Below are 12,672 nucleotides of genomic sequence, written 5' to 3' on the forward strand. Positions count from 1 at the left end.
CTCTTCATGAGGTTAGTTGAGCATGATGTTGATTGCATCAATCCCTGAATCACTTGCAGAATTTTACAAGGATTGATGTAGTAGTGGATGTATTCCACAAGGGGGCATCAAGTTGTTGTATGTTGTTGATGCATAGTGAAAATTTGACATTACATTTTTACTTTCAATGTGGCATTGCTATCAAAGGGGGAGAAGAATTATGTGATTATGAGAAGGAAGACCAGCGACAAGCTGAAGACAGAGAGAGCATGTGAATACTTGGTAATGTAAACCAATATTCCTATTCACAATCACAACAAGCAAGTGATGCAGAGGGATCCCCTTCTCTAGACCTCTAAAGGGTTTAGTCACTCAAGGTGACACTCCAGAGGATCTTTCTACATGCTAGGTGAAACAAACTCTCCCTTCCAACTCCCATTGATCATGATTGATCATTCATCAATATGACTAAGACTGCACTTTCAATATTTTGGTAACCTACTCACCCCTTGGACCCTACTCAAGGATCAATGCTTGAATCTTAAGCCTCTCCATACCATAAATCCAAGGTATACTCTTCCCACATTTCATTTTAAATCCCTACAATCCACTAGACTCCAAACTAGGCTCACAAGACAAAAATGCTCAACACTTTGATTAAATAAAACCAAAGTTACCTTCTTTCTATCCTCTTAGATATACCTATATACAAAGGTATATAAATTTTTACCCAGATCTAAAATACTCAATCTCTCTAATGAGATTATAAATAACTTGATTTGGAAAAACATATCCAAAATTTAGATAAATCCAACGGTTTAACTCCGAGATATGTCCCCTGCATCAGGCTGCATTTTTTTGTAACTGTCATTCTGTCACACCATGACAATCTGTTGCTATCTTTGGAAACCCACTAGTTTAAGCCCTTCCTTGGGAACTCCACTTGATTTCTCTATCACCTCTAATCAATAATCTCTTAGAATACAAAAATGAAATGCATCAAAACCAATGAGAGATCTGACTGTCACATTAAAAACTCAGAAAAGGCACATAAAAATATGGTTTTTATTGCTCCAAATGATTGCCTTCGACCAAAAACTCACCATCTCTCCCAATATCATTGTTTTACAAATTTTTATAGAACTTTTGGCCTTCAAGACCTAACCATAACCACCCAACTACCTCTAACCACCTATTTTTGTCATTTTTTTGCAATTTTGACAATAAAAGTTGCTCAAAAAGTTGTCATTTGACAAACAAAGTTGTCGATATGAAACAAATTGACCCCTAACTCTACCAACACATAAAAATGGTCTTAATATGACCTTATAAAAATTTCAAACATGTTTTATTCCTCACAAACCTATTCTACCCTTCAAAACCCAATTTTAGCCCTTTCTAGGCCTAATTGCTAATTTTGACAATTTTACACTTTTTGACCTTTCTATTACATTTCATTGCATTTATTTTCTCTAATGGCCATGAATACATTATTTTAAGACCTTAAAGGCCTTTTAGACTTCATTACTCATTGATTCTCCCTGAGGGCCTATCAATGACCTAGTGCACCTTGTCTCCATAGGTCTTCATAGGTGCTCCATAGGTGTTCCATAGGTGCTCCTGCACCAGCAAGCAATGGTGTTGATATTTGTATTGCCATCAATGCCAAAGGGGGATATTGTTGGAATTTGTATGAATATTTCATTAATGATATGTTATGTTCTCATTGATGTCAATTAACTGGTAATGATATTTCTTGATATTGTTGTTATTATTGATATTGTCTTGTAACTGGTAGGAAGAACTTGGTGAAGGATATTGTAAACTGGTATGTAAGTTTGTGAGTAAAACTGGTAACCAGTGTAAAAGGTTAAACCCTTCTATGTAATATAACTAGTAAACCCTACCAGTTGTTTTTGTTAAAACCTAATCGATTAAGGTTGTTGAATTGGTTATGTTGGTTTATGCTATGATGTTGAGCGGTAATGATGGTGACACGTATGGTCATTGTATGAAGATAAGTTCAATTTTTTTTGGCACGTTTGTTTGTCTAGGGAATAAGAAAAGTGTATTGCATCTAATGCAAAGTGTGTGATGAGTTACTGAGCTCGATGAAGTAGTAATCAAGGAGCGGTTGAGGTTTTCTTGATTGATGTGTAGAGATTGCTATGAAATTCAATGTTCATACTTATACCGACTTGTTTGTAATCTCGATGGGAGAATTATATTTTTGTTGTGTTACCAACCTAATTGATTTGTATTTAAGGTCGATGAAGTTGTTTAGCTGAGAGTTGGCAAGAGTCGGCAGAAATCAGTTTAGTGTGTGGTTGCCAAACCGGAGAATGAGTCTGCAATTTGAGTAAAGGCAGATAGGAGCATGAAATGGATTTGATCAAGAAAGTGTAGTGCTATTCAGACATATCAAGCAAACTCCTGGTGTTTTCTAACAATTACAATATAATTGAAATCCCCTAACCGGATAATCTCTAACAAGCTTGGTTACTTATTAAATCCTCTAACAAGGTGATACATTAGATTGGATTTTCAAATCCTCTACTGAGGTTACTCCTTACAGGGTATTTGCTTCTAACAAGGCATTTGTAGTCAATCACTTAACCAAGTGATTCTTAATAGGATCAGTTCTTAACATGACTTTTGTAAAAGATTTAACAGGCTTGGTTCCAAACAAGGTGAACTTCACAAGAGTTCAGATATTATCTTGTGAGTCCCATCTCATTGTGGTTTTTACTTATTTGGGTTTTCCACGTATAAATACTTGTGTCATGTGGTGAATGTTTTTTGTGGTTATGATCTTATGGCTGATTTGATTAACTACTTAACTATTCTGATAAGGTATGATAACCAGAAGCATTGAGAAATGAAGTATGTTGACATATGATAAAGCATTTGGATGTTTACAAGTTTAATGTTGTTTAATGTTAAGTTGTTGTAACAGTCAACCAGTATTCTTATGAGTATTGATCTTGACAGTGGTATTTCATTGATAAGTTTACTTTGTATGATTGAGATTGAGTTTGGGAAAGTTTGTATCAATTTTACTATTTACTCATTCACCCCCCCTCTCATTAATCTACTGGATACTTATTCTTTCATCATACCATCAACTAATTACAAAGAGTACCCTCATATATATATATAGTTGAGGTGAAAAGAGCAAAAATAGGAAAGTTGCAACAAAATAAGTCAAAGTCAAAGAAAGAGTTCGATTTTACTTAGGACTTATGCACTCATAACTGCAAAACTATTATGTAAAATGACACTTGAAATGTCAATTGAAACTACAAAATGACACTAGTCTAAGAATTTATAAAAATGACTAAGTTGTTGGAGCTCCATTTTGTATCTCATCATCTCCATCTTTCTTTAGAAATTCTTCATACTTCCATAGAGAAGCTTGGATCTCTGCATCATCAGGTTCATCCTCATAGCTGAAGATAACATGTATTATGGTAACTGAATTTTCCAATAGAGTGCATTCCTTCTTAGATTTCTTCAAGAGAGATTCCAGATTATCCAAAATGGACTAAATTTATATCAGCTTGTCAAGTGAGGAAAGTGAGAAAACTTGAATCCAAGGGCAATAGATTGTTTTCTTCATTGAACATTTTACAAGGAAATTCTGTGATTTTGGCTGGGATTTATTTTATAGTATTTTCACTTGTCTTTCTAGCCTTTTTGATATCTTCGACTAACTCCAAAACTTTCATTCTATGTTTCAGAAGTTCCTTATGTTGCACATAGAATTTTCTAGAAGGAACAATATTATCATTCTCAACTAGAACATCCAAAGGGAAATCTCTCAACTTGAGCCAAGCTTCAAAGTTCTTCTCAAGTGTTTCAATCCCTTTTATTAAAGCATCAAGTATTGCATCAAATTCAAATTCAACACTTTGAATACTGCCAATCAACTTGATTGTTGAAGCTAGAAGATGTGTTCCTTGACTTTTTATTCTGTCCATCCACTCACCTACTACGTTGCCCCTTGAGGTGAGTCTCTCAGCTTGCTTGATGGCTGCTTCGTCAATAGATGAAGTTAGATGCTCAACTATCTCAATAGATTTAGTAATTTTGATTAAAACATTTCTAACCAATTCTACTTGAGCCTTGAGCTTATCTTTCTTAACTTTCTTCTCATCATATCTGACAATGAGGGATTGGAAGGCCTCTTGAGCATCCTTCTTGGCACCTGTTAGGCCCAATATAGAAAGCTAATGTACTGAGATGGGAGGGGTGAATCAGTACTTCAAAACTTTTCCTTGATAATAACCTTATTGTTATGCTTAAACAAAATAGTGCAGTAACATAAGATAAAACTAAAATCAATAGATAACAATCATACATGATTCACTCCATAACACATATATTTTGGTCACGCAGAAACTCTTGGTTAGAGAGAAAAACTATGGTGGGGATGGCACCCACAACTTCACTACTGCAACAATAAAGAATGCTCAGTTAGAGCTACATTTAGCTATTTCTGATAGCTTACCCTGTTAGGAGTATCAAGATCAGTTAGATCTACCTTACTAAAGGATGTTAACAACACTATATAAGTGTAGCACCTAGTTAAAGGATTTACAATTTATAGACTTGCTTAGAGTCTTTTACCCTTTTAAAGGTTTCTCTTACAACTTCAAAATATTACAATATAATCATTACAAATATCTGCAACTTTACATCTGAAATGCTAAAGCAGATTCTATGTGCTCTAAATAAGATTACCTAGCTTGTAGCATACCTCGGTAACCCATAATGAAACTCAGTAAACCCTTATGTTTACTCTATTCTTTGACTGTTCACTGATAACCTTCTCAGTGACCTCTTTGTGTCTCTGTAACAGTCTTCCTTCATGCATACACTCTGTTATCTCTTATTGCATCTCATATCTCTAACCCTAGAATCATGCTGTATAAATAGATCTCTTACAGCGGTGATCTGATTCATTTTTTCGATCTTACAAAAAGATTCTTTGAATGAATAACTAAACAAAATATCTCATAGGTTAGATTGACCTTGTAATCATACACAATCTCCTAATGCAATTCCCAATGCAAAAATGGTTAGATGTGCCTCGATCTTGTAACATGTTTTCATGTGCATGTCCAGGTTCAATGTATCTGGTAAAACATTTCACTCGGTGAATATCAACTCGGTGAGTTAACTTTACCACTCGGTAGCCATGAAATTTTACTCGGTAAACAACTTGGTGAATACTGTGTTCTATGACTGCTTTCTTCTGTAACTGACTAGACTGTTCATACCGACTTCTCTATGTGTACCTACTGCATGATTTGGTAATACTAACCGACTAGAATATAGTATGACTTTGGATATGACACTAATGGCAATTTGATAAGTAGTAACAATCTCCCCTTTTGACATTAGTTGAGATGTTTGACAAAAACTACTTACAAAGTCATAACTCAAAAAACTATGTACTTGACAAAATGACCATACTTGACAATATGTAAAATAGTCAATAAAATAGTATATGCAGATATACTCCCCTTATCATTATTCTGTACATAACTCTGAATTTTGCATGTTCGGTTCTGTTCTGTACTTATGTGCTATGAGTGCTCTGTATATTCTGCTTGGTATACTCCCCTTGTATACAGTACTCAAAATTGTGTTATCAAAACTATATTACTTCTCCAAGTGTAGAATTACTCCCCCTTTGCTGGGCTTTCCTCTTTGTAGTATCATAATATAATTTACTCCCCCTTTTTGACAAACATTAAAAACTTAATTTCCATCTGAAGGCGGTAATTGATCAAAAATAGTCTTATACTTGGTCCAGGTGTCGGTGAGGGCGACTAAGAGTGAGTCCTTGAGACTTTCCATTAATGAATTTTGTGCGTGAATATCGGATAAGAGTGATATCAAGCCATCAAGAGTGCTTCCCTCTTATGTAGTTGATAAGCTTTTAGCCCGATTGAGCTGCTCCTGTACTGATGAGAGATGAAGGAATAATGTTTGAAGGGTCATTATATCCATCCTAATTTTATTCTCTTCATTCCTTAGTTCTAACTGTTGAGCCATGAGTTGTTGTAGCTTTTTGTAAAAATTCTGAACTGAATCGGGCTCAGTGGTCAACTTGGATGAGAGATCGGTGACCTCTTTCTCAATTGTATCAGTTTTTTTTTTAATTTCTTTAATAAATAAAGAGAATGTACACAATTTCTGGAATAAATAAAGAATGTGCTTGAGTTGAGGGGACAACTCAGCAATGAATTTGACAAGTTTTACCTTGCCAACAACAATTGATTTTTGGACTTCCTCTATCATTTTTGTTGTGAGCTCTTTATCCTTGAGCTTGCTTAGGTACTCGGATGCATCAACTCCAGATGTTTCAATCTGATTAAGGAGTTCATCCAACTGAATATGGATGGCTACATTGGTTGACATTGTTGCTGATGGTAGCATTTCTGTGAGTAGTGTCCTAACCTTCTGAAGTACTTTATTCTTTTTCTGTATGGCCAGTTCCTTCTCCTGTTCGGCCTTTACTTTGCATAGTTCACCGAATTCAGTGAGTGCTTGCCCTTTCAATTTGGAAATGTCTACATTGGGCAACATGATCGATTTAGATAAGTCAAATTTAAAACCATGCTTTCTTACCTTCTTCTCTTTTCCTTTGGTTTGTGGCACTAAGACAAGTGCTTGTGAGGCTTGCCGACCCTCGATAGGTTGCTCGGTAGGTGCAACACTTTGGTCTATTCCTATAGCATTTGCAGTGTCTTTGGATGGTTCGGTGCTAGGGGTCTCAACTGTAATATTTGTAGTGCTTGAGACGTTTGATCTTTGGTTGTGTCTGTTGCAGCTTCAGATTTGTTACTTGTATCTTTTGCATCTTCAGATTTGTTACCTTCGGTAACTTGCTCGGTGTCCTTGGGAGCTTCGGTTGAGACTGGTGGCTTCACCGACGAATAAGGCTAAACTTGTTCTAAGACAGATTCACTAGAGACAAGTTTTGCATAAGTGGTGCCTTTAATCATTTCCTGCTCCGGTGCTGCTTCATCCATTATATCTTCATTAATTTGTATAGTGTCAATCGGGTCTGGACCTTGCTCGATGACATCTGGATCTTGCTCGATGACATCAACAATTTCAATTTGAGATTGTTCACCAACATCCTTTTGTTTGAAGATCTCCTGCCACTTGGATTTAGTCTCATTTTCCACATTAATATATAGCCCATTCATTAATTTTAAGGCTCTCTATTTCACAAGAAATTTTGAATTGTATGTGATCAGATGCTCCTTAATTTCAGCTACGGACATGTCAGAAAATTAATGGATGAGACTTCTTTCTCTTATTTGTCTCTCTGAATCCATTGCATATTTCCATCTATTATCAATATGTGAGTAGAGTTCACTCGGAAGTGACTTTGCTAGTTCTAATGGTGCTAACCGAAACTTCAGAAGTGTACATATGACAACTTCTTCAATCTGTCATTTCTCATCATTATTCCTAGTCTCATACTTAACATATCTGAATCCTTCAAATCCACCATATTCTTTGAGATTGGCACAAAAGTTTTCAACACTGTGAATGTTTACCTTTTTGCTTTTCACAATCTGGAATTTATTTGCATCATCAGACTCTGTATCACTCGACTCTTTTGCCAAAATGAGTCTCTGAGTAGATTTCTTGTAAGTCTTAGTTACCTTAGGAGTGGCAATAGTCTTTTGTTTCTTGCTCGGTGATGCAGCTGATGCTATGGTGTTGGGTCTCTTTGTTGGTGGAGTCGGTAGGGCCTTTGTGATGTCCTGTTTCTTTCTTTTTAGAACTTTTCCCTTTGGCAACTCTGTGCTAATGTTATTGCAGCCTCTTGTGCTTCTGATTCTTCCTCGGTTATGGCAAGATTTCCTTTGACAGGTGTGGAGGAGGATTCTTCTCCGAATTTCTCAGATAAAGCCTTAATCATCTTTGTAGCTTTTCTTGTAGCCTTAGGAACTACAATGCTCATTTTTACTTTCTCCTTCACCTCTTCATAGGTTCCATACCTTAGTTCAGTTGCATGCCTTGGAAATGATAGATAGGCATCAATTTGTTGCTGTATAATCAATTTCATAACCCATTGGTTGCAACAACTGAGTCCTCGGTTCAACAACATTTACATAGTAATAATCAATGTCAACTTCAAAACATATATTGTCCTTGTATTTTTCGACCAGCTGTGGTGGGATCCTGTACCTATTGTGCATTTTCTCTTGGAATTTGCTGAAGTAATCATCCATGATATCATTAAAGTTATCTCCTAACTTCTTGATGTAATCATTGATCTGATGGGTGATAGGTCGGTGTAGCTCCCATACTACTTTACCGACTGAGGGAAAGAACTTCTCAAAATAGAAAAAACATACATACAAGTAGTGAACCAAACTTTAGTGTGTTTGTCGAGTTGTTCTTCTTTGGCTTCCTTATTGTGTTTAGGTTCTCAAACAAGTTCTTTAGTAGTACTTCACATAAGTCTACTTTCATTCCCTTCTTTACTATTTTGTAGGCTAGGTCCACTGCAGCACATGGTACACTGTTTTCCCTTGCAGATTGGAAGAAATAGTAACCAATGACTCTGATTACAAATTTTAGTTCAACATCAGTGACATTATTCAATTTTAGTCCTCGGTAATTGAATTCTACTCCAGTTAGACTGATTAGCTCCTTTTGTGATATCATTTTCTGAGCACGAGCATGATCATAGATGGGATATCCGATGATTAGGTGAATGAATTCCTTTGTGATCTTGAACGGTTGCTCTTGTAGCCACATGAAGTCATCATGTACTCTACTCAATACAAACTTAACCCACTGGGGTTTGAACACACGAGGATAGACTAGGGCTTTAGTTAATCCCTTGATTCTGATATGCTCATATTTACTATCCAGTTTGCCATCAGTGCACAATTCATCATATGTGTCACTAATCTCTACATGACCGAGTTCCTCAACATGACATTTGGTAAAGAATCTGACATCTTCTACCAATAAGACTCGATCCAGGATGAGTGAAAATGCAGTTTTATCATCCGGTTCTAAGGCAACTTTTGGAGTTAGGGAATATTTCAGTGAGGGCTTCTCCACATTTTGGACAACTATAGGGTCTTGGATCTTGGGTGCCATGGTAGATTTTGGGTAAGATTCAACAAGTTATCCTTAGGGTTTACAAGTGACTGACTCTTCACACTCGGTAGACACTAGCAATTTGACAAGATCGGAAACCAGCTAAATAGTGTGAATAGATTGATGTAAATACCTTGAAATTCGCTTTGAATGAAGTTTGATCACTTTGATTCACTCTGATCTTCTTCTTGAAAACTTGGGTGAATGAAAATGACCACGAAAACACTTTTAAGTACTCAAAAATACCTTATTGGGCTCCGTGCAAGTTAGGTCAAGATATTAAATGCACTCGGTTCACCTTTTACCGATTTGCTCCATTTTCTGTTTTCACCGAGTACCCAACTTTGCTTTATTAACTAACTTGGTAGGTTTCCTGTATACACCGACTTGACAGGTTTCCTGTATAGTATGTAAACTGACTAATTGCATCTTAACTATGTAGATTTTGAATTTTATACATAAAAGCATAGGAACTGTTATGTTTTAACTTTTTAAAGAATGCAATCCCTTCATACCTTTTCTTGACTAATTTGAAATAGGTGCACCTAACTTGGTAGGTAAGGTGCTTTCTTCATCAGACATAATTTCTTTCTTTTTCCAAATCATCTTGAATTTTTCTTTTATCTCTTCAGTGTCTCTTCTCAGTTGATCTCTGCAACCTCCAACTAAATGTCCAACTTTGTGACAATGAAAACATGCCATACCGGGATTTCTCCATGATCTCTGGTTGTTCATTCCAAACCTTATAAAATAGTTGGCACTTATATGTCCATATCTTCCACAACATTCACACCATATCCTTGTATTGTAATCCCATGGTACTGCTGCATATTGTCGGTAAGAATCTATGTGAGTTCGGTAACCTCCAGTGTTTGCTTGGTGTGGATACTTCATGTAGTTCTTTTGCTTAAACTAGCACTTCTTTGTACTATGTCCATATCTATTGCAGTTTTTACAAAACCCTTTGAATTTTGCCTTCTGATAGTTGTTAATAGACTTTTTCCTACATTGATTAGGTATGTGACCATATTTATTGCAATTATAACAATATCCATTGGACTTAGAGATATTCGGTTGCTTACCTTTTTTGATCTGGCATATGTTGGTAGTATGACCTTGATTTCGACAGTAGTAGCAAATAGGCTTCTTCCTTTTGATGTTATTCCTTTTTTCAGCTTGTTTTGATGATTCTCCTCTCTCGGTAGTATGAATTCCTTTCTCAGTAGAGTCTTTTCCTTTGTAACCGAGTCCTCCATCTTTGTAGAGTCTTCTTGTATTCAGTTGCTCATCCAACATCTTTGATGCTTCATAACTTTTCTACAATGATTCTTTGGATTTATTTTCTATTTCAAGTTCACCAGTCAACCTTGATACTTCAAGTTTCAATGATTGATTTTCATCATTCTTTAGAATTGCTTCATGATGTGCATAACCTAGTTGATCTATCATATTTTATTTCATCCTCCTCATTAGATACTAGAGCTTCAAGTTGTTGTTTCTCTCTTTGTGGATCTCTTGCTTTATCCTCAGCTATCCTTAATGCATCTAGATTTTCAGTCATTTGTGTACTGAAATGTTCATGTTCTCTTTTCATTGCTTTTAGTTGATCAGCTAATGCTTTGTTCTTTTCTTTCAACATTCCAATCATTTCTTCAGTCTCTTCAGATATACTGTTCTCAAATGATGTCTCGATTTGTTCCACTAGCTCTTGAGAATCTTGCAAGTCATCAAATAATCTTCTCCTTACTTTCAGAGATTTTTGCATTTGCCTCTACATGTCTACAATCACTTGATTTGCATTGTCCAGCTCTTCTTGAAGATGCACAATCCTCTGAGATTGTTTGTAGCCTTCCATTGCTAAGATATTTCTCTTTAGGTGGTTAAACCCTTTTCCAAGATTCAAGCTCTGATATCAATTGTTAGGCCCAATATAGAAAGCTAATGTAATGAGAGGGGAGGGGTGAATCAGTACTTCAAAAATTTTCCTTGATAATAACTTTACTGTTATGCTTAAATAGAATAGTGCAGTAATATAAGATAAAACTAAAACCAACAGATAACAATCATACATGATTCACTCCATAACACATATTTTGGTCACGTAGAAACTCTTGGTTAGAGAGAAAAACTGCGGTGGGGATGGTACCCACAACTTCACTACTGCAATAATAAAGAATGCTCGGTTAGAGCTACATTTAGCTATTTCTGATAGCTTACCCTGTTAGGAGTATCAAGATCAGTTAGATCTACCTTACTAAAGGATTTTTACAACACTATATAAGTGTAGCACCTAGTTAAAGGATTTACAATTTATAGAATTGGTTAGAGTCTTTTACCCTTTTAAAGGTTTCTCTTACAACTTCAAAATATTACAATATAATCATTACAAATATCTGCAACTTTACATCTGAAATGCTAAAGCAGATTCTATGTGCTCTGAATAAGATTACCTAGCTTGTAGCATACCTTGGTAACCCATAATGAAACTCGGTAAACCCTTCTGTTTACTCTGTTCTTCGACTATTCACTGATAACCTTCTCAGTGACCTCTCCGTGTCTTTGTAATAGTCTTCCTTCATGCATACACTCTGTTATCTCTTATTGCATCTCATATCTCTAACCCTAGAATCATGCTGTATAAATAGATCTCTTACAGCGGTGATCTGATTCATTTTTTTGATCTTACAAAAAGATTCTTCGAATGAATAACTAAACAAAATATCTCATAGGTTAGATTGACCTTGTAATCATACACAATCTCCTAATGCAATTCCCAATGCAAAAATGGTTAGATGTGCCTCGATCTTGTAACACGTTTTCATGTGCATGTCCAGGTTCAATGTATCTGGTAAAATATTTCACTCGGTGAATATCAACTTGGTGAGTTAACTTTACCACTCGGTAGCCATGAAACTTTACTCGGTAAATAGCTTGTTGAATACTGTGTTCTGTGACTGCTTTCTTCTGTAACCGACTAGACTGTTCATACCGACTTCTCTGTGTGTACCTAATGCATGATTCGGTAATACTAACCGACTAGAATATAGTATGACTTTGGATATGAAACTAATGGAAATTTGATAAGTAGTAACAAGCACCATCATGAGTTTGTTTGCCAAGATCTATTATTATTCCAATGTAATCCTTTTATTGAACATCATCCACATTCTTATCCAAAGGGGGTTCAACAACTTCAACATATTTATTTCTTTCCTGATCATTTTTCACTCTCAAGATAGTTTTTTACTTCTTGGTAGCCTTTGTCTTAACGTGAACTAATTGACAAAAATCAAAATCATTGAGAGAAATTGCACACTTCTTTCTTTTGGTAGTGTTTGAGACTAACTAGGGTGGAAGTGAAGAAACATTTTTAGAACCAAAAACTAATGTTTGAGAAGTAATCCCTTGACCTTGAGCAATAGTTGCCATTATAGGTGAAGTGAAGGTGGTAACAACAATAGTTGGGGGGTTTTAAATATATGACTCATTGGGATTGGTACCAATTTCTACCAAGAATTTATTAAAATTGTCTAACATGTTGGAGGTTAC

Source organism: Cryptomeria japonica, chromosome 10 (assembly GCF_030272615.1).
Source record: "Cryptomeria japonica chromosome 10, Sugi_1.0, whole genome shotgun sequence".
In the NCBI taxonomy this organism is placed as follows: domain Eukaryota; kingdom Viridiplantae; phylum Streptophyta; class Pinopsida; order Cupressales; family Cupressaceae; genus Cryptomeria; species Cryptomeria japonica.